At 43.6% G+C, this 19,932-nt stretch overlaps 1 protein-coding gene across 8 annotated transcripts in view; it reads right to left on the bottom strand.

The window, feature by feature from the left end:
- CEP44 (centrosomal protein 44) overlaps nt 1-19,932 on the bottom strand; it is a 223,759-nt gene that overhangs the window by 45,848 nt on the left and 157,979 nt on the right. The gene's annotated exons all lie outside the window — the stretch shown is intronic.

The raw sequence follows: 19,932 nt of genomic DNA, 5'->3' as shown, positions 1-19,932 counted from the left end.
AGATACCAAACATAAATACATTGAGTAATTATAAATCAAGAAAATATGCTTCCTACTCAAATGACTATTTATTGCTGTAATGTATGTGGTAATCTATAACCAACCTCGTTCCCTTGTCTATTATACTCAACAACCAACAACCATTCAAAAGGGAACTTCTCGTTATGTGGTTTCTTTTGTGCGGTGGCTAGCGTAGCGTCAGCCTCTGTGTTGGCTTGACTCTATGTGCTAGCTTCCGCGTTTTTATTCTTTATTTTGTTTGAAAATCACTTTTTTTGTTTCTATTTTTTCTATAAACGTTTAAGAATAGTGCTTCATGGCGCTCCTGTTCATGCAGGCTGACCCGGTTTCAATGGTAAATCTTTGTCTTAAGGTCACACTTAGCTTAATATGTGTCTATTGCCGCTGCTGATCGGGGTCCGCTTCTGCTTGCCCGACACGGACCATGTTTCGGCAGATTTTACTGCCTGCTTCAGGGGCCACGGGAAACCGTTCTGCTGTTTCGGTTCAAAGGTTCGCCATTCAGAAGAGCACTAAAACTCTGTTACTGCATTTCAAAGTGAAGGCGCCGCTCACGTAAAGGTTTCGGATGCAGTAACAGAGTTTTAGTGCTCTTCTGAATGGCGAACCTGTGAACCGAAACAGCAGAACGGTTTCCCGTGGCCCCTGAAGCAGGCAGTAAAATCTGCCAAAACATGGTCCGTGTCGGGCAAGCAGAAGCGAACCCCGATCAGCAGCGGCAATAGACACATATTAAGCTAAGTGTGACCTTAAGATAAAGATTTACCATTGAAACCGGGTCAGCCTGCATGAACGGGAGCGCCATGAAGCACTATTCTTAAACGTTTATAGAAAAAATAGAAACAAAAAAAGTGATTTTCAAACAAAATAAAGAATAAAAACGCGGAAGCTAGCACATAGAGTCAAGCCAACACAGAGGCTGACGCTACGCTAGCCACCGCACAAAAGAAACCACATAACGAGAAGTTCCCTTTTGAATGGTTGTTGGTTGTTGAGTAATGTATGTGGTAACAAACAACCTTCGAATTCCCCAGGCCTTTGTGAGAATAAAAGTATATTCATAATCCAAATTCACGTATCCTTTAATGCAAACTGACAAGAAGCATTCTGGGTCAGAGAAGGCAAAACTGGGACTTATACACACATATATATATATATATATTTTATTTTAAAACAAATGCAAATAAGTTTAGTTTGTTTATTTAACAAGACATATTTGTCTTCTTCAATAGCAATTATCCAACGCGAATTACAACAAGCACATAAAACACGGGTTATGTGCTTGTTGTAATCCACCTTGGAAAAATTAATTCTTTGCTTCTTACTTCACGGAGGAAGATAACATAAAATATGCCATACTAGGTCAGACCAAGGGTCCATCAAGCCCAGTATTATGTGTCTAACAGTGGCCAATCCAAGTCATAAGTACCTGGAAAATAAATACAAACATAGAACCTTTCCTCTCCAAGATATAACTACAATCACCACAAGGCTCATCTAGGATTTGAACCCAGGACTTCTTGCACCCTAAGTAAGAATTATACCCCTACACCAATGAACCATTAAGCCGCAGAGGAAAATATAAGAGAGCTACCATGCCAGAAATTATATTCAAAGGTAATGATGAAACAAATCTCAGTGTACCTGGAAGATGTAATAAGGCAAATTGACAAACTAAAGAGTAGCAAATCACCTGAACCAGATGGTATATATCCCAAAGTGCTGAAATAACTGAAAACATAAATTGCAGACCAGCTATTGGTAATTTGTAAACTATCATTAAAATTGTATCTGGTACCTGAAGACTAGAGGGTTGCCAATGCAACTCCAATTTTTAAAAAGGGATCAAGAGTGATCAAAAAAACCACAGACCAATGAGTCTGAGGTCTGTGCCAGGCAAAGTGGTAGAATCTATCATAAAGAACAAAATTGTTGAAAATATAGATAGGGACAAAATCAACAAAGATTTAGCCAATGGAAGTCTTGCCTCACCAATTTTTTGAGGGTGTAAATATGTGGATAAAGGTGAATCAGTTGATACAGTGTATTTGGATTTCCAGAAAGCATTTGACAAACTCCCTCAAGAAAGACTTCTTTGGAAATTAAAAGGTCATGGAATAGGGGACAGTATCCTATTATGAACTGGGAACTGGTTAAAAGATAGCAAATAGACAGTAGGGCTAAACAGTTAATTTTCCCAATGGAAAAAGGTGAATAGTGAAGTGTTCCAGGCATACATTTTGGGACCATTGCTTTTTAACATAAGAACATGCCATACTAGGTCAGACCAAGGGTCCATCAAGCCCAGCATCCTGTTTCTAACATTGGCCAATCCAGGATACAAGTACCTGGCAAGTACCCAAAAAAGCAAATGTTGCTTACCTGATGTAACAGGTGTTCTCACAGGACAGCAGGATGTTAGTCCTCACAAATGGGTGACATCGAGGATGGAGCCCACCACGGAAAACTTCTGTCAAAGTTTAAACAGAACTTTGACTGGCCCCTACTGGGCATGCCCAGCAAGGCACTGACCCTGCAGCCAGCAGGGGTCTCCCTTCAGTCTGATTTTCAAAGCTACAGGCAGTGCCTAGAAAGTAAAAACAAAACAAACCCAACACCGCGGGGTGGCGGGCGGGTTTCGTGAGGACTAACATCCTGCTGTCCTGTGAGAACACCTGTTACATCAGGTAAGCAACATTTGCTTTCTCACAGGACAAGCAGGATGGTTGTCCTCACAAATGGGTGAGTACCGAGCTGAGGATGTCCTGACTTGCACCAAATGCACCCAATGACGTGCAACAGGCACTACAACTGGGGTGGAATTTGGTAAAGGGCATCCGCACCCTACCGGGAAGGTGGAAGGGTGTTGGTACATCACGTTGGAAAAAGGTTACGCAAGACAGATTGGCCGAAGATGGAGTCCTGTCTTCCAGCTTTGTCCAAACAATAGTGGGCTGCAAAGGTATGGAGAGAACTCCAGGTTGCAGCCCTGCAGATGTCAGGAAGCGGCACCGATCGAAGGTGTGCCACTGACGTCACCATGGCCCTCACAGAGTGTGCTTTCACACGGTCTTGAAAGGGAATGCCAGCTTGCTGATAGCAAAAAGAAATGCAGTCCGCCAACCAGGAGGAAAGAGCCTGCTTACCCACAGGATGTCCTAACTTGTTAGGATGAAAAGAGACAAATAATTGAGTGCTCTTCCTGTGAGCAACTGTACGGTCTAGATAAAAAGCTAGAGCTCGTTTGCAGTCTAGGGTATGCAGAGTCTGTTTCCCCGGAGTTGGAGTGGGGCCTGGGAAAAAAGATAGGTAGTATGATGGATTGATTAATATGAAACTCAGAAACTACCTTAGGTAAAAATTTAGGGTGAGTGCGGAGTACCGCCCGGTCCTGCAGGAGCTTAGTGTAAGGCGGATAGGTAACTAGGGCCTGCAATTCACTAACCCTGCGAGCTGAAGTGATAGCCAAAAGGAATAACACTTTCCATGTGAGATACTTTAACTCACAGGAGTGCAGAGGTTCGAAAGGAGGTTTCATTAGACGACCAAGAACCAGGTTAAGGTCCCAAGATGGGGCCGGAGGACGTAAGGGTGGCTTCAGATGGAGCAAGCCTTTAAGAAAACGTGTTACTAGGGGTTGGACTGAAATAGGGACACCCTGTACACCTTTATGGAAGGCGGCTACCGCACTGACATGCATTCTGATAGAAGAGGTTTTAAGACCTGATTCAGAGAGATGCCATAAATAGTCCAAGAATTTGGATATTGGACAGGAAAGGGGATCAAGGGACTGAGAAGTGCACCATGATGTGTACCTTTTCCATTTGTATGAGTAAGACTTTCTTGTGGAAGGCTTTCGTGAAGCTATCAGGACCCGAGAAACGGAATCTGAAAGGTTGAAAGGCTGAAGGACTAACCTTTCAACATCCATGCCGTCAGGGACAAGGCTTGGAGGTTGGGATGGAGGAGGCATCCGTCGTTTTGAGTGAGCAGATGCGGGTCCTTTCCCAGAGGAATGTGCCTGCGGATGGAGAGATCCTGGAGTATTGGAAACCATACTTGGCGTGGCCAGTAAGGTGCTATCAGGAGCATGGTTCCCCCGTCCTGGCGTAGCTTCACGAGAGTCTTTGACACAAGAGGAAGTGGAGGGAATGCATAGAGCAGACCGGTTGTCCACTTGAGGGAGAATGCATCCCTCGGCCGAGAGTGCTGGCTCCGAATGAGAGAGCAGTAATCGTCCACTTTGTGGTTCTGAGGGGACGCAAAGAGGGTCTATGCGGGGAGAACCCACTTGTGAAACAGAGAGGTCGCTACCAGAGGATCGAGTGACCACTCGTGCGGTTGGAAGACACGGCTCAGCTGGTCTGCCAATACATTGTCTACTCCCGGCAGGTAAGTGGCCCTGAGGTACATGGAGTGGGAGAGGGCTTCCGCCCAGATCTGCGCAGCTTCCTGACACAGAAGGAAGGAGCCTGTGCCTCCCTGCTTGTTTATGTACCACATGGCCACTTGGTTGTCCGTCTGGATTAAGATTATCTGATGAAAGAGATGATCTTTGAAAGTGCGGAGCGCATAGCGGATTGCTCGAAGTTCCAGGAAATTGATCTGGTGTTCGGCTTCCTCTTTGGACCATAACCCTTGGGTTTGAAAGTCGTCCACATGGGCTCCCCAACCGATTGTGAGAAGCGTCGGTGGTTAGGATTACTTGCGGATCCGGTGGAAGAAAGGGTAAGCCCTGAAGGAGGTTGACCTGAGTCGTCCACCAGGTTAAGGATAGGCGCAGCGCTTGTGTGACTGTGACTATGGAGGACAGAGGCTGAAAAGCTTGAATCCATTGGTGTCGTAGAGTCCATTGTGTTACTCTCATGGCTAGTCGGGTCATGGGAGTGACTTGAACCGAGGATGCCATGTGCCCTAGGAGAATGAGGAACTGGCGAGCCGTGGCAGTGTTCTGAGACTGGAGCTGGCGAGCCAGGGACATTAGGGTGTGGACCCTCTGAAGAGGAAGGTAAGCCTTTGCCTGTAAGGTGTCCAAGTCTGCCCCAATGAAGGATAAGGTTTGAGACGGGACTAAGCAAGATTTCTCGTAATTGACGAGAAACCCTAAGGAAAGGAGTGTTTGAATTGTCAATTTTAGGGAGGATTGAGCTATCTGTTGGGTGGAGGCCCTGATTAGCCAATCGTCCAGGTATGGGTAGACGTGGACACCTTCCTTCCTGAGGAATGCTGCTACCACTACGAGACATTTGGTAAAGACTCGTGGGGCAGAAGCTAGACCGAAAGGGAGGACACGGTATTGATAATGGTCGTGGCCAACTAGAAACCGCAGATATTTGCGATGGGATTGTGTGATCGCAATGTGGGTATAAGCGTCCTTGAGGTCGAGAGAGCACAGCCAATCCCCTCTTTGTAGCAGAGGGAGCAGCGCGCCTAGGGTTACCATTTTGAACTTCTCTTTTTGAAGGTATTTGTTGAGGGCTCGAAGGTCCAAAATGGGACGTAGTCCCCCCGATTTCTTTGGTATTAGGAAGTATCTGGAATAGAATCCCTTGCCTCGTTGAGAGGGAGGAACAGGTTCTATAGCATTTGATTGCAGAAGAAGGGATACTTCCTGTTGTAATTGAGCCAAATGGGTGGATAGACTCCACGCTTGAAGAGGCGGGGAGTCTGCCGGAAGAGTTATGAAGTTGAGGTGGTAGCCCTGTGCGATAATTGTTAGCACCCACTGATCTGAGGTGATCTGCAACCAAGGTTGTAGAAAATGGTACAGTCGACCTCCTACAGGGATGTCCGGAAGAGGGGTTTGGCATGTGTTCCCTACAGGGGAGTCAAAGGCCAGCCGCAGGCCCAGGAGGAGGGGCTACAGTAGGCCTTTGTTTCCTAGGCTGACGCGGCTGAGGCCTAGTAGAGGATCGAGTTGGACGAGGCCTGGCCGATGGAGGGTAATAATGGCGTGGTCGAAAGAATGACTTCTTAGAGTCTTTCTTTTGCGGTTGCTTGGAGGTCAGCTCAGGTGGGACAGATGAGAGTTGTTTCAACGTCTCATGGTGGTCTTTCAACTCCGCCACAATCTGCTGAATTTGCTCTCCAAACAAATTATCGCCTAAGCAGGGTAAATCAGCAAGACGATCCTGAACCTCTGGGCGAAGGTTGGATGATTTTAACCAAGCCCAACGTCTGGCTGAGATGGCTGTGGCTGAAACTTTTGTGGAAGCATCGAATATGTCGTAGGCAGTCCTAATCTCGTGCTTCCCTGCCTCAAATCCCTTGTGAAGAAGGGCTTGAAGCTGCGGTTGGTATTGGTCTGGTAACGTGTCAGCATAGTCTTGCATCTGCTTAAGGATGGCTCTGTTGTACTGAGTCATATAAGTTGATATGAAGCTATGCGTGAAATCAACATAGCTCCATGATAGACTTTCCGTCCAACACTATCTAGGAACTTGTTGTCCCTGGTAGGTGGGGTAGAAGAGTGTGGCTTAAGACGCTTGGCCTTCTTCTGCGCGGACTCAACCACAACAGAGCGATGATCCAGTTGAGGTTTTTGGAAACCTGGTGCTGACTGGACAAGGTAGGTGGAGTCAGCTTTTTTGTTAACTGGGGACACTGATGAAGGAGATTCCCAGTTTTTCTTGAGCAGATCCAAAAACACCTGGTGTATAGGGATGGAAGCGATGATTTTTGGAGCATCCAGAAATTGAAGGAGTTCCATCATCTGGTGTCTGTCATCAGCTTCAGATTGTAGTTGAAAAGGTACAACTTCTGACATCTCTTTCACAAAATTAATGAAAGATAGATCCTCAGGAGGAGATCTTTTTCTACTCTCTGTAGGAGATGGAGGCGAAGGCAAATCCGTGTCAGAAGATGTATCATCATCATCACCCCAGGTATCGTAGGGATCAAGTGGGGTTTGTAACCCTGATGGACCTGGCTGAGGCTCTAAAGGCATCGATGGAAACCGAGGTGGAATCGGTGCCGTAGGTGGAACCAGAAATGACATCGATGGCTTCGGTGCTGTCGATGGAATCGGTGCCTGGCATGGAATGGATGGAACCGAAGGATATATCGGTGGAGATATACCAGAAGGCACCGATGGAACCACCCCGGAAGGGGGAATCCGGAACGGTGTTTCTCCTGCCGATGAAAATCCAGTCGGAGACGGTGGTGTTGTCGATGGCACTGGAATCACCGATGGAAGGGCCGTCATGAGCGCCTCCATGCGGCTCAGTATGCGGTGCTAGCGCTTGTATCAACGGCTCGGTGGTCGGTTCCCTCCTCGGTGGCGAAGCCGGTGCCGGTGTCGGTGCCGGGGGCGGCACTGGAACCGGTGCCGGAGACGGTGCCGATGGAGGTTGCAATTTCTTCATCGCTTTCTCGATGGCCTCCTGGACCAGCCGGTCCAGTTCTGCCCGGAGACCAGGGGTAACCATACCCGGCTCGACGGGAGAGGGAGGCTGAGGCAGGGCCGGAGGGACCACCGTAACTGGTGGGATCACTGGCCCCCGCACCCCGGGAGGGTGAGGGTTTCCTCGATGCCTGCGAACGAGACGTGGAGGGTGTCCGGTCTGTTCGCGGCTTCTTTGTCGGTTGGCTCGGCTTGAGCAGAGGTCAGATGGCTGTGGATCCTCGACAGGACAGAGATTTGTGCCGTCGATAGCGGTGCTTTTTCCCTTCCGATCCCCTCGCCCCCTCCGGGGAAGGGCCGGGAGTCAGACGGCCCGAGGAAGCGATCGATGGCGGACGGTCAACGGAGGGTTGACGATGATGGTAAGGAACTTCGACGGTGCCGGTTCCGATGACGTCGATGCTATCGATGGCGTTGGGGTGGGTGCATGGAAGAGGAGCCCCCATCTTCTCCATCCTGGCCTTTGCGACCCTTGGGTGTCATTACGGCACATTTGGTGCAAGTCAGGACATCATGCTCACTACCCCAAACACATCACACCAAACCCTGTGGGGTGGTCTGTGATGGAAATAGTCCGGGTACAATCCGGACAACGGCGGAACCCCGTGCCATGGCCTGAAGCCAAAATTTAGGCTGGGGATCGGTAAGTGCCAACAGGCCTCAAGGGCCAAATTCGACGGTAGTCGATGGAAAAAGGCAAAAAACTTACCGGGTTCCGTAAGATGACTAAAAATTTGTCGAAGGGAGACCCCTGATGGGCAAATTTTCTTAGGAAATTAACTTCCAAATTCCTGTCAGGAACGTGGTTAGAGAGCTCCTTTCACCGCGTGGCAACTGCTGCGCGGAAAAAAGAAGACTGAAGGGAGACCCCTGCTGGCTGCAGGGTCAGTGCCTTGCTGGGCATGCCCAGTAGGGGCCAGTCAAAGTTCTGTTTAAACTTTGACAGAAGTTTTCCGTGGTGGGCTCCATCCTCGATGTCACCCATTTGTGAGGACAACCATCCTGCTTGTCCTGTGAGAACTAAGTATATCACATGCTACTGATGCTAGTAATAGCAGTGGCTATTTTCTGTCAACTTGATTAATAGCAGGTAATGGACTTCTCGTCTAAGAATTTATACAAACCTTTTTTAAACCCATCTACACTAACCACATCCCCTGGCAACAAATTACAGAGTTTAATTGTGCATTGAGCGATTAGTTTAAAATGTGCTACATGCTAACTTCATAGAGTGCCCCCTAGTCCTTCTATTATCTGAAACCGTAAATAACCGATTCACATTTACCTGTTCTAGACCTCTCATGATTTTAAACACCTCTATTACATACCTCCTCAGCTGTCTCTTCTCCAAGCTGAACAGTCCTAACCTCTTTAGTCTTTCCTCATAGGGGAGCTGTTCCATCCCCTTTATCATTTTGGTCGCCCTTCTCTGTACCTTTTCCATCGCAACTATATCTTTTTAGAGATGCGGCGACTAGAACTGTACACAGTATTCAAGCTGTGGTCCCACCATGGAGCGATACAGAGGCATTATGACTTTTTCTGTTTTATTCACTATTCCATTCCTAATAATTCCTAACATTCTGTTTGCTTTTTTGACTCCCGCAGCACACTGAGCTGACAATTTCAATGTATTAACCAGTATGATGCCTAGATCTATTTCCTGGGTGGTAGCTCCTAATATGGAACTTAACATTGTGTAACTTATAGCATGGGTTATTTTTCCTTATATGCATCATCTTGCACTTATCCACATTAAATTTCATCTGTCATTTGGATGCCCAATTTTCCAGGCTTACAAGGTCCTCCTGCAATTTATCACAATCCACTAGTGATTTAACTACTCTGAATAATTTTGTATCATCTGCAAATCTGATTACCTCACTCGTCGTATTCCTTTCCATATCATTTATAAATACATTGAAAAGCACAGGTCCCAGTACAGATCCCTGAGGCACTCCACTGCCCACCCCCCTCCACTGAGAAAATTATCCATTTAATCCTACTCTATTTACTGTCTTTTAACCAGTTTGTAATCTACGAAGGGACATCACCACCAATCCCATGACTTTTTACTTTTCCAAGAAGCCTCTCATGAGGAACTTTGTCAAACAACTTCTGAAAATCCAAATACACTACATCTACCAGTTCACCTTTATCTACATGTTTATTAACCCCGTCAAAAAAAAAATGAAGCAGATTTGTGAGGCAAGACTTGCCTTGGGTAAAGCCATGCTGACTTTGTTCCATTAAACCATGCCTTTCTATATGTTCTGTGATTTTGATCTTTAGAACCCTTTCCACTATTTTTCCTGGCACTGAAGTCAGGCTAACTGGCCTGCAGTTTCCCGGATCGGCCCTAGAGCCCTTTTTAAATATTGGAGTTACATTAGCCACCCTCCAGTCTTCAGGTACAATGGATGGTTTTAATGATAGGTTACATTTTTACTAATAGATCTAAAATTTCATTTTTTAGATCCTTCAGAACCCTGGGGTGTATACCATCCGGTCCAGGTGATTTACTACTACCCCTCAGTTTGTCACCACATCTTTTAGGTTTACTGTGATTTGGTTCGGTCCATCTGAATCATTACCCATGAAAACGTTCTCCGGAACAGGTATCTCCCCAACATTCTCTTCAGTAAACACTGAAGGAAAGAAATCATTGAATCTTTCTGTCTTGGCATTATCTTCTCTAAATGCCCCTTTAACCCCTCGATCATCTAACAGTCCAGCTGACTCCCTTCTCAGGCTTTCTGCTTCGGATATATATATATTTTTAAAGTTTTTACTGTGAATTTTTGCCTCTACAGCCAAATTCTTTTCAATGTCTTACATTTAACTTGCCAACACTTATACTTTATCCTATTTTCTTCTGTTGGATCCTTCTTCCAATTTTGAATGAAGATCTTTTAGCTAAAATAGCCTCTTTCACCTCTCCTTTTAACCATGCCATTAATTGTTTTGCCTTCCTTCCACCTTTCTTAATGTGAGGCATACAGCTGGACTGTGCTTCTAGGATGGGTTTTTTTTTTAAACAATTTCCATGCCTCTTACCACTTTTTACCTTTGTAGCTATTTTGCTCATTTTATCAAAGTTTCCCTTTTGAAAGTTTAGCACTAGAGCCGTGGATTTGCTTACTGTCCCCCTTCCAGTCATTAACTCAAATTTGATCATATTATGATCACTATTGCAAGCAGCACCACCACCATTACCTCTCTCACCATATCCTGTGCTCCACTGAGAACTAGATCTAAAATTGCTCCTTCTCTCGTCGGTTCCTGAACCAATAGCTCCATAAAATTGTTGTTTACTTCATCCAGGAACTTTATCTCTCTAACATGTCCCGATGTTACACTTACCCAGTCAATATTGGGGTAACTGAAATCTCCCATTATTACTGCACTACCAATTTGGTTAGCTTCCCTAATTTCTCTTAGCATTTCACTGTCCGTCTCACAATCTTGGCCTGGTGGACTGTAGTATACTCCTATCACTATACTCTTCCCCAACACACGGGATTTCTACCCATTAGGATTCGATTGTGCATTTAGTATCATGCTGGATCTTTATCCTGTTGGACTCTATGCCAGCCCAGACATAAAGCGCACCCTGTCTCCCAGATACTCCTCTCTGTCATTGCGATATAATTTGTACCCCGGTATAGCACTGTCCCATTGGTTATCTTCCTTCCACCATGTCTCTGAGATGCCAATTAAGTCTGTGTCATCATTCACTGCTATACATTCTAATTCTTCCATCTTACTTCTTAGACTGCTGGCATTAGCAAACAATCATTTCAAAGTGTGTTTTTTTGTTTGTATTTTCATTCTGCTTTTTAATTGATAGGGATAAATTGGAATTTTTTAGCTCAGGTGAGGTTTTAATTACAGGCACTTGGACTACTTTTCTTATTACTGGAACCTCACTGTTGTGATGCCCTAATTCTAATGCATCATTAGTATCCTTTGAAGATTCCTCTGGAAATGGGCACAATGAGGAAGGTGATCAAATTTGTTGATGACACAGCTATTCAAAGTTGTTAAATCACAAGAGAATTGTGATAAATTACAAGAGAACCTTGCAAAACTGGGAGACTGGGCATACAAATGGAAATGAAATTGAATGCGTTCCAATGCAAAGTGATACACTTAGGGAAGCATAACCCACATTATCGCTACACAATGCAAGGTTCAACATTAGGAGACACCATTCAGAAAGGATCTAGGTGTCACTTGTTAATACGTTGAAATCTTCTGCTCAGTGTGCAGCAGCAGCCAAGAAAGCAAATAGAATGCTAGGAATTATTAGGAAAGGAATGGAGGAAAAAAAATCAGAGAATATCGTAATGCCTCTGTATCGCTCCATGGTGCAACCTCATCTTGAGTATTGTGTGCCATTCTAGTCACCACATCTCAAAAAAAGATATAGCAGAATTAGAAAAGGTACAGAGAAGATTGACCAAAATGATAAAGGGGATGGAGCAATTCTCCTATGAGGAAAGACTAAAGAGGTTAGGACTCTTCAGCTTGGAGAAGAAATGGCCGAGGGGAGATATGATGGAATGGAACGAGTAAACGTTAATCAGTTGTTTACTCTTTCAAAGAGTTCAAAGTCTAGGGGACATACAAAGAAGTTACTAGGTGATGCATTTAAAACTAATACAAGAAAATATTTTTTTACTCAGTGCATAATTAAGCTCTGGAATTCATTGCCAGAGTATGTAGTAAAAGCTATTTGTGTGGCTCTGTTTTAAAAGAACAAAATGTTTGGGCAAGTTACTGGAGGTAAAGTCCATAAACCATTATTAAGGTGAAGTTGCAGAAATCCGCTTCTTATCCCTGGGATAAGCAACATGGAATCTATCTCATGGGATTCTGCTAGATACTTATGACCTGGATTTACCATTGCAGGAAACAAGACACCTAGCTTAATGGACCTTTGATTTGATGCGGTATGGCAAATCTTATGTACTTATGTTACATCCTTCGAAGAGCAGATTTATCTTTGTACAAGTTGTTCTGTGCATGTACCTGCCCTGTTACTTGAGCATTTCCAAAGCAAAGTTATGCACACATGTTGAAAATAGATTGCTCCAATAGAATAGAATGTAAAACTTTATCTCGATGTGCACAGTTATAAACATCTTCCCTATGTCCAAAATTTCTAATGTTGAGAAAAAACTATTTTGAAGTTTCACAGCAACTGATATTATACTAATTATGATGTTCTTTATTGACAGGCTATATTTTATTTTGAAAATTCAAGATGAAAGCGAGTTAAGCCATTGTGGGAGACTGGTGGGTGAAGGATGAAAAGCTTAGATACAGCAGAAGAAATGTTAAAACAATTTTTACTTCAATTCTCCGAATGATATAAAAACGTTTTCTGGCAAAATTTACAAATTTATAACAGCTTATCTTCAGTAGTAATAGTCCATTCTAGGAATGGACCAATGAAATAGAACTTTTTATTTTTGGCCTGGTCATTTCCTCCTCCTTCGCTGGGTTTCTAGATCAATTGGAACTGGCATTGTGATCTGGCATCAAGAGACTTCATTTGCAACTAACCCTTCCCAATCACTTATTTAAAAAAAACAACAAAAAACCTTTATTTTTATTATCACAAATGCCAAGCCACATTAGTATACAACATAAGGTTTAAAAGAAGTAAATACCACTCAAGCCCATCTCATTTAAACACTAATAAACCTTAAGTACAAACTCCACACACTGTGACAACTGTCTATGAGTTGCCCCAAAAACGAGTGGCCGAGTGTCATGAAAATTCAAATCCAGGTAACCATTGGTAGAGGGACATCCATGAGGCCTGCCACCTAACCATTGGGTTGAGCCCTCAGATGCGGTTGGCCAGAAAGCATTAAAAGCGTGGTCAGACCCAGCCCCAACAGGGAGCGACAGGCCTAGAGCAAGTTGGGGAGCAGGAACAAACCAGGAATCCAGGAACTCAGAAGACAGAACAAGCAGAAGCGTAGAAAGTAGATTTAGAAGGCACAGTAGTCTTCCAGATGCAGGAATGCAGAGTATGAAGACTGGATTTTAGGACCAAGTTCGGCAACAGATGAAAATGCCTCAGTATAAATACAAATTTATAGAGGAAACAAGATTGCCATCAGGAAGCGGGGAGCACTGAGCAATAGGCAAGATAGTCCAGGCAGCCCACAGTGCCAGCTGCAGGTCAGAGGAGCACTCGGCAATGGATTCTTACATCAAGAGGAGGCAGCCAAAAAAAAGAGAAAGAAAAGCCACAAAAAAATCAATAGAAAAAACATCCAACAAGACCAGATCATAAGCCAGTGCCACCAAATATCAATGAAAACACTAAAAAAGTAGTTATTCAACTTCTTCAGAAACTCAACCAGAACTGAGCAACCCAAAGAGGATTGTAATGAAGGTACTTGAAGTTTAATAAGAAATTCAGAAAGTTGAATAGGATCCCAAAATACATAACGTGACTCCTTGTAAACCACACTATATTATGCAGAATATTTAAGGGAAAAAGTTGCCCACTCATGTTGCACTTCACTTTGCATTAAGAAAAATGTTTTCGCTTTGATTGTGTCAATTGGGAAACATCTGGATATATTCTTATCTTAGTTCTCATAAATTAAGAACATAAGAATTGCCATACTGGGTCAGAGCAACAATCTATCAAATCCAGTATCCTGTTTTCAACAGTGGCCAATCCAAGTCACAAGTACCTGGCAATAACCCAAACATTAAATAAATCTCAAGCAACTATTGCTTATTAATTAATAGCAGTTAATGGATTTTTCCACTAGGAACTTATCCAAACCTTTTTTAAACCCAGTTACACTAACTGCTGTAACCACATCCTCCAGCAATGAATTCCAGAGCTTAACTATTTGTAGAGTGAAAAAGAATTTTCTTTGATTTGTTTTAAAATGAGCTACTTGCTAACTTCATGGAGTGCACCCTAGTCCTTCTATAATCTGAGAGAGTAAATAACCAATTTACATTAACTTATTCAAATCCTTTCATGATTTTGTAGATCTCTATCATATCCCCCCTCAGTTGTCTCTTTTTCAAACTGAACAGCCCTAACTGCCTTAGCCTTACCTCATACATCAGCCGTTCCTTGCCACTTATTTTGATCGCCCTTCTCTGCACTTTCTCCAGTGCAATTATATCTTTTTTGAGATGCGGTGACCAGAATTGCACACAGTTTTCAAGATGCAGTCCACCATGGAGCAATACTGAGGCATTATGACATCCTGTTTTATTAGCCACTCGCTTCTTAATAATGCCTAACATTCTGTTTGCTTTTTTGATCACCACAGCATACTGGGCTGACGATTTCAATGCATTAGCCACTATGATGCCTAGATCTCTTTCCTGGGTGGTAACTCCTAAGACAGAACCTAACATTATGTAACTACGGCAAGGGTTATTTATTCTTATATGCATCACTTTGCACTTGTCCATGTTAAATTTCATCTGCCATTTGAAAGCCCAATCTTCCAGTCTTTCAAGTTCCTCCTACAATTTATCACAATCGCTTGAAATTGAACTATTCTGCATAATTTTGTGTCATCCACAAATTTGATCACCTCACTCATCGTACCTTTCCAGATCATTTATAAATATATTAAAAAGCACCAGTCCAAATACAGATCCCTGAAGCACTTCAATGTTTAACTTTTTCCACTATGAAAACTGACCATTTAATCCTACTCTCTGTTTCCCATCTTTTAACCAGCTTGCAATCCACAACAAGACATCGCCTCCTATCCCATGACTTTTTATTTTCTTAGAAGCTTCTCATGCGGGACTTTATTGAAAGCCTTCTGAAAATCCAAATACACCATGTCTACCAGTTCATCTCTGTCAGATGTTTATTCACCCCTTCAAAAAAAATGGAGATTTGTGAGGCAAGACTTCCCTTGGGTAAACCCATGCTGTTTCCTATCAAACCATGTCTATCTAAATGTCTTGTGATTCTATTCTTTATAACAGTTTCCACGATTTTTCCCGGCACTGAAGTCAAGCTCACCGGTCTATAGTTTCCTTTTAAATATTGGGGTTACGCTGGCCTTCTTCCAATCTTTAGGTACGAGGGATGATTTTAATGATAGGTTACAAATGAATTGAAACAGGCCTCAATTTTCATTTTTTAGTTCTTTCATTATTGTGTTTTTATTGTGTTCTAAGACAAGAGATAAAAGTAGAGCTCCCTTTGATTCTATAGTCACAGATCACAGCTCAATCTCTTGGGTAAGAAAGAGAGTGTTTGTTAAGGGAGAAGAGATTTTTGAAACATATATTACCTTAATAATTGGTGGCAAGGTTACTCAAGAACTTAAAACATTCTATTAAATAGCTTTTAAATGAAGTCAACCCAGATAAATTAGCAAAACAAAGAAAATGAATATCTTCTTTTATGAGTGAAGTTCTGTATAGTCTCAATTCTTCTAGAATTAATAACACTATCTTAACCACAGAAGCTTTAAATGCATCAAATTCTCCCATTTTCTGAAGTTGTATTAGATTCCACAGTACTTTGTACTGTATCCAAATTAGCTTGTAAAGTAGAAAGATTAGCCTTGATATCAACTACATCATTCAACCAATCCCTCTGGAATGGCAGGGGCAGAGGGAATCAAAACTGCAACCCCGGGTGTTCAAGACTAGGGGATTTTGCAGTGGAGGCATAGGGACTCTGAATTAGCAAGAATCCCCTAATATAAAGCAAAGCAAAGTTAGGGAAACCTGCCTCCACAGGCTCCCCATTGGACTTGCAGTAGGTGTGGTGCAAAAGACAGCTATATATGAGAAGCTCCAGCCTGCCACAACTTTACTGGTCAAACAACTCATTTGCTATCTGCCCCATGGAAGCACTATCAGTTTGTCTGCTATTTCCTGGCTTTGTTCTTGTATCTCCTAGTTCCTGTTTCAATCCTGGTGCTCAGCCATGCTGCTGCTTCCTGCTCTGGTCTAGTCTTTTGTTTCCCACCTTCTTCTGCTCCAATATTGCTGTTCACCTCCTCTGTCTTGTCTTTATGTTGTCTGGAAACCGATGTGATGCCTTGTGCGAATGTTGGTATAGAAAAATGTTAAATAAAATAAAATAAAATAAATAAATATTTCATTGCAAGACATTCTCAGTCTACTTCAGTCTGGTTTTTCTTTTTTACATTCCACAAAAAAGCTCTTGAAAAATCTCCATTGACCTGTTTATGGCTAATACAAAAGACCTTTATTCAATCTTTATCCTCCTTGACCTATTTGCTTCTTTTGACACTGTTTATTATCACCTACTCCTTGATACTCTGTTCTCACTTGGATTTCGCAACGCTGTACTGTCTTGGTTCTCTTCTTATCTCTTCCATTAAACTTTAGTATGTACTCTGTCAGATCCTCCTCCACTGTCATCCCACTATCAATTGATGTGCCTCAGAGTTCAGGTCTTGGTCCTTCTTCTCTTCCTTTTCTATACTAATTTCCTTGATGCTCTGATCTCTGTCACGGCTTTCAATACCATCTTTATGCTGATGATTCCCAGATTTACTTTACTATACCAGAAATTTAATCAGGAATTCAGTCCCAAATTTCATCCTGCTGGTCTAACATTGCTGCCTGGATGTCCCACTGATACCTTAAACTCAACATGGTCAAGACAAACTCATTATCTTTCATCACTTCCCCTTTTTCCTTCTCTCTATTTTCTTGGATAAAAATGTCATCTTCCCAGACCCTTCAGTCCATAACCTTAGGGTCATCTTAGACACCTCTCTCCCCTTGTTATGGTTTTGAGGTGTTGGAGTGGATTCTTGGGTACTGTGGTGATGACCACTCCCACGGGGGTGAGCTCCATGAGGATCCACAGTACTAGGCTAGATTCTAGACACGCAAACACAGAGATTTGTCTTATTATACAGCAGAATGATACCATCAAAGGTGGCAGTAGTGAGGTGATCCAGAAGTAGCAGTCCAGGGGCCCTCGGCAGAGGAGACCAGTCTTGCAATGATAGAATAGGGAGTGCAGGATGCAGGTTCCCAGTGCTGATCTGTAGATGAGACAGACTGACAATGTTAGATTACTCACTAAGTTGGTAGCTGTATAGATGGAAATCCCAGCAGGCAGAAGTAGTTGAATACAGGCACCGAGGCAGGGAGAGCAGGCCCTCGAGGAGCGAGTACCTGATCCCTGATATGCACCTGAAAGAAAGAAAAGGGCCCCCAAGGAGCGGGTACCTAGGTTAGAGAATTACCCCGAAGGGCAGAGAGAGCTTCCAGCGGAAGCAAGGAAGCGGCAGAGTAGCTTAGACCGGACAAGTCCAATCCTTGCTAACTCGATTTGTTAGCAAAAGAATGGCAGGCTAAATACCTGGATTGCGTGACGTCACTCGAGGGGGCCGCCCCCAAGGTTCCCGCCATGACGTGGATAAAGATGTGGGTGGCGTGTGCCTGCGCACCCTAGGAGGCCCTTTGGAGAAACATGGTGGATTGCCTTGCCCTTGCTGTTCCGGGGATGCCGGAGAGAGCGGCATGCAGACGCGGCGGTAGCCATCTTCCCAAGGCTAGCGGGGAGAGCAGAGAGAAAGGTGAGGCACAGAGGTTGAAGCCGACTGAGACCGACGGACGCAACACCCCTTTTCTACACATATCCAAAATGCTGCTAAAATGTGCCCTTACTTCCTCTATAACATCAGAAAAATCCATCCCTTCTTTTTTGAACATACTGCCAGAACCCTTATCCAATGTCTCATCACCTCCCGGGGTTAGGCTACTGAGACCTGCTCCTTCAGGTCTCCTAATGAACCATCTCTCTCCACTACATTCTATACAAAATTCAGTTGTGTGACTTATCTCTTGCCAAAGCCACTATACCCATATAATCCCTCTTCTTAAGTCACTACAATGACTCCCTATCTGTTTGCATCCAGTTTAAGCTCCTCTTACTCACCTACAAGAGCCTTTACTCTACAGCCGCTTGCTACCTCTCCTCTTTTATCTTTTCCTACATCCGTCCTCATGAATCTGCTCATCCTACAAGTCATTCTTATCTATGCCCTTGTCATCTACTCCTAACTCCTTGCTTTCAACCTCACTGCACCATATGCTTGGAATAAACTTCCCGGAATTAGTGCATTATGCTCAATCTGTTGCATTATTCAAATTCAGTCAAGACTACAACCTTTTTGAGGCCGCTTTAAATCATAAACCCCAATTATCCAGCTTATTTAAAATGTTTTCTTATTACCGTATTTGCCAGCATATAGGACGCAGTGACATATAAGACACCCCCCCTTTTTTATACACATTTTTAAGGAAAAAAATAATTTTCTATATTGGCTTCCCAATCAAAATCAACAGCATCAGCTTGCCATGCTTGTTTTAAGCAGGTAGTGTATCCAAGGGGCTTCTTGAGTTCAAACTTGTTGTTTCCGATACTCCTGCCACTCCTCCTCTAGCTCGCTATGGCTAGAGAGTTTTTCCGACTCTGAACCCTGAGTTTGACGGACAGTATGGCTGCCACCCAGCCGCATTGGGAGCATGATGTAACAGGCATTGCCAGAGTAGGAGGATTAAAGCTGCTAAGTGTCGCAAAAGCCTCTTTGGTTGAGAGATTGGTTTGCGAGCTTTAACTGTTGGAAGAATGATGCATAAGGCAGGGAATGCTCTAGTATTCTGCAGGTCCTATACGCTGGTAATCAAAATTAACAGCGTCTGGTGGGGGGGAGCGAGGGCGCGCCGCCCGATTGGCCGGTGCTGGGCAAAAGGGGCTTGCCGAAGCATGGCTTCCCCAATCAAAATCAAGGCGACCAAATTTGCAGGTTACACAAAATTATTCAAAGTTGTTAAAACAGCAGATGACAGTGAGAAATTGCAGAAAGAACTTGTGAGCCTAGATTAGGTATCTGAATGGCAGATAAAATTTAATGTGGAAAACTACAGTGATTCACATAGGGAAAAACAATCCCAACTACAGGTCCTCCCAGGAAAGGACTTTGGATTCCTTGTAACAACAATTTGAAATCCTCAGGTTAGTGTGTCAATGGTCAAAAATCTCAAATAGAATGTTAAAAATGATCCAAAAAGGAATGGAGAATAAAACGGAAAATATTGTATTGCCTCTGTCTTGATCCATGGTGAGACTGTATCTTGAATATTATGTGCAATTCTGGTCACCCCATCTCAAAAAAAAGAACATAGCGGAACTATAAATAGTGCAGAAAAGGGCAACAAAAAAGAGAAAGGAGATGGAACATCTCCCCTACATGGGGGCCAATGCAATATCAAGTGCGAAAAAATGTGTGCCCGAACTGGACACATGTTTTTTCAATGCACGCACATCCCCTTCTCATGGCCGCCCGATGCAATAGGCAAATGAGCTGCCTTGCTAAAAATGATGCAATAGGGATAAATTGTGCGTCCTTAGCACGTCCATGGCTTCTGGCACCCAGAAGATGTGGCTGAGCGCTGGTTAGGAAAATGGACGCTCAATTAACACACATCCGTTTTCC

Source organism: Rhinatrema bivittatum, chromosome 1, assembly GCF_901001135.1.
Source record: "Rhinatrema bivittatum chromosome 1, aRhiBiv1.1, whole genome shotgun sequence".
NCBI lineage: Eukaryota > Metazoa > Chordata > Amphibia > Gymnophiona > Rhinatrematidae > Rhinatrema > Rhinatrema bivittatum.
Note: the sequence above shows the minus strand (reverse complement) of the source record. Positions and strands in the feature narration are given on the sequence as shown.